Source organism: Oryzias latipes, chromosome 7 (genome assembly GCF_053564925.1).
Source record: "Oryzias latipes strain Hd-rR chromosome 7, Olatipes_Hd-rR_3.1".
In the NCBI taxonomy this organism is placed as follows: domain Eukaryota; kingdom Metazoa; phylum Chordata; class Actinopteri; order Beloniformes; family Adrianichthyidae; genus Oryzias; species Oryzias latipes.
In genome coordinates this window covers 7,545,342-7,548,725 of record NC_136243.1, presented here as the reverse complement: position 1 = coordinate 7,548,725, position 3,384 = coordinate 7,545,342, and the positions used below count along the sequence as shown (strand labels likewise).

Sequence of the window (3,384 nt, the reverse complement as noted above, 5' to 3'; positions counted from 1 at the left end):
CGGTGTTGGCCGCGTCGCACACTCAAGAACGCACACAGCTTGTAGTGGAAATGAATACGATGGAAATTCCCCCAGAAGCCCTTGAAGTTTGAACATAGGACTAAAAGAGAAATGTAAATTATTAGCAGTTGATTCTGTTTATTATAGTTCAAATCATGCACCATATGCAGAACCTTAAAGAAAAAAGGTGAAAATGCAGGGGAGATCCTCTCCTCTGGCAGATCTTCCTTCGGTTGTTCACTTCCCCGTTCGGAGCCTGTAGAGCGGGTTAATAAAGAATCATTCTTGGTTCATCTTGGGGAAACCTTCTTTTATCACAGTTCTCCTTCAATTTTTATAACAAACATAAACGCGCACCCCCAACACATTTCTGCTGCGCGCTCTCGCTCCCTCTTGCGCTGCACGAGCTCTCCCCTTCTTCCGCTGCACGCGCTCCCTCTTTCTTACAAACGCGGCGCGCAGTTTCAGCACATACACATCTTCATTCTACAACACATGTTTCAATGTGGACACATGCGGCTTTTAGAAAGGTGTGGCTTAAGTACAGTATGTACAAAATGGTTTATTCTTTAAAAATGTAATGGGTACGGCTTATAATCAGGTGTGCTCTATAGTCCGGAAATTACGGTACCTTGGCTGATGCAAGGAAGACAGACTTCTCTCAGGTCGGACTAGATCAAAAACTAGTACTTTCTCCTAAGAGATTTTGTCCAACATGGAGCACAATGATGAATTCCTCTCCCACTCTGCTGTTCCCAACTGAGCAGCTTGGTTGGACAGCGATGAGATCAGATTGGCCACCTTTGAACTTTCAAAGAGAAAGGAAGAGGGTTGTAGAGCAAGGTGATAGAACAGAGTTAAAAATAGATGGTATTTGTCTCCATCTCCTGAGAATCTCTGCAGTGGAGGCCTGTGTGGTTCATGGACTGAAAATGTAGGAGCATTTATCATGGAATCTAGAATTGATAAAGTACGATGAATTACTGCAACATTTTATGTAAAGCTAAAGATAAATTTAATGAGTAATTGTTATAACTATCAATCACACCTTACATCTGAGACTTCCAATGCTAAGCTTTCTGAATGTCCATGTTGGTCAGATCATTCTGCCATGATCTGGTGCTAGACCTCAGGAAAAGACAAGCTCATTATGAATATAAAACAGTTTATTAAGGGCAAAGATATAACCTATAGAGCAGCTGATAAGTAGGCCCAGTTATCATAGGAGGAGAAAGAGGACAGAGGAGATTCCAGTGAGCATGATATTGATGTCCAACTATAGTCTCTCATAAGAGACTGGTGACAGGCTGACATCTAACTCTTGGTCATAGCAGAAGGACAGAAACATCAACCAAATCCAGGTCCAAAAATATAGCAGAGGTCACAGCAACGCTTGTTGAAATAGCCAATGATCCAATCCAGAATTCAAATCCCAAGTAAAAGTGCAAAAAAAAGAAAACAGGCTTAAACAGGCAGACTAGAGAACTGACCGGTTAACAGGGTCAGCGAGAACCAAAAGGCTTGCCTGGAATTGATAAGCAACTGAGAAGATCTGCCAGAGACTGAATGAGCGTAAGGATGTTCTTCACAAGACACAAAGTTAGGCTTATTTCGTTACATTTTTGTTTCATTCATTCATCTTCTAAACCCGTTTTATCCCTTACGGAGTCAGGGGGCTGCTAGAATTTAGCATTTCACACTCCTGTACCTCCGTCCTGCGGGGAGGAGAGTGAACAGACTTCGTTGCAGGTGGGGTCTTTGATGATGAAAGCAGCTGTCCTGCGGACCCTGCGTTTGTAGATGCTCTGCAGCGAGGGAAGAGGAGTCCTTGTGATCTTGGACGCAGTCTTCACCACTCAATGCAGGCGTTGGCGGTCCATGGCGGTAGAGCTGCCTACCACACTGTGATGCAGCTGGTCTGGATGGACTCAACCATGCAGCTGTTGAAGTTGCTGAGGATCTTTGGGGACATGCCGAACCTCCTCAGCCTCCTCAGAAAGTACAGCCGCTGATGAGCTTTCTTCACCAGCTGTGTGGTGTTGAGTGTCCAGGTGAGGTCCTGGCTGAGGTGGACCCCCAGTTGCTCACCCTCTCCACTTACAGACCCCGGGTAAGCAGCGGCTGATGAGGGTTCCTCTCCTTCCTCATGTCTACTATCATCTCCTTTGTCTTGTCTGTGTTGAGGGTGAGGTTGTTGTCCTCACACCATGTCACCAGACTGGCCACCTCCCTCCTGTAGGCTGCTTCGTCCCCGCCAGTTATGCGTCCTATCACAGCTGTGGCGTCAGCGAACTTCAGACGTCTTGACTTTGTCCTTATTAGAGGCCACATAGTTGTGGGTGAACAAGGTGCAGAGCAGGGATGTCAAACTCATTTTCACTGAGGTCCACATCAGCATAGTGGTTGTCCTCAAAGGGCCAGATATAACTTATACATGTAACTAAATGTAATGAAAAATAAAACAAAATACTCCTTAATGTTAAATAACTAATTTATTTATCATAACTTTTTAAAGTGACAATTACAGTTGCATAGAAAACACATTTTTGCTTGTTACTCTAGCATAAATCCTTAAATTTGATTCTGTCAGGTAAGGTTATATGGACTGTGTTTAAGTCCTAATGCATAGATGCCCAATCTGATATTTCAAGCCCAATTCCCCTTAGATATGAATAAATACACACCTATTTGTCATGGTGCCTCTGTCAGACTCCTCCCCCTCCAGCTTGGCTCCTCTCTGCTCCTGATTACTCCCCAGCTGCCGTCACTCCACTCATCAACCTCTGCTGCTTAAAAGGAGACCCAACGCCAGAAATCCACGCCAGATCGTTGCCCATTATGGTGACTAGCCTGGTCTTGTCTTAGTCCTAGCACTTCTTGCCTAGTTTATAGTTCTGGCTCTAAATCTTGTCTCCTTGTCCCAGGAATCCTGCTCAAGAGTTACGTCAGCGCAGACACCCAAGCCTGCTGTCCGGAAGAACCCGAGGACCGCCGCGTCTGTACCTCCAGCCGTGCCACAGCCTATCACTATCTGGATCACAACTCGCCAACTCTCTTTGCCAGCCTCGAAGAAATTAATAAATCCTTCTTACCTGCCACGTCCCGGTCCTCTTTCTGGGTTCCAGCATCTGGGTTCGCTCGCCTTGAGATCATGACACTATTTTTATTTTAAGAAATTAAAAACTTTTATACTGACAGGGGCCGGTTTAGCTCGTGCTGGTTTGCGGTGCCTTCCATCTGTGAAACCAGGGTTCGAATCGAGGTTGCTCCCTATTCCCTTCTCTGCTGCTGTGCCGGCCCCAAGCCCGGTTGGATTGAGAGGGTTGCGTCAGGAAGGGCATCCAGCGTAAAAACATTGCCAATTTAACCATGCGACTCATCCTC

General features: G+C 45.6%; 1 long non-coding RNA gene across 1 annotated transcript; it reads left to right on the top strand.

Annotated features, from left to right (window-relative positions):
* Nucleotides 1-472: 472 nt before the first annotated feature.
* Nucleotides 473-3,097, top strand: LOC144993895 (uncharacterized). The gene is made up of 2 exons (XR_013657176.1): nucleotides 473-2,841; nucleotides 2,925-3,097. It is a non-coding gene; the product is annotated as an uncharacterized LOC144993895 (long non-coding RNA).
* The last annotated feature ends 287 nt before the right edge of the window (nucleotides 3,098-3,384 follow it).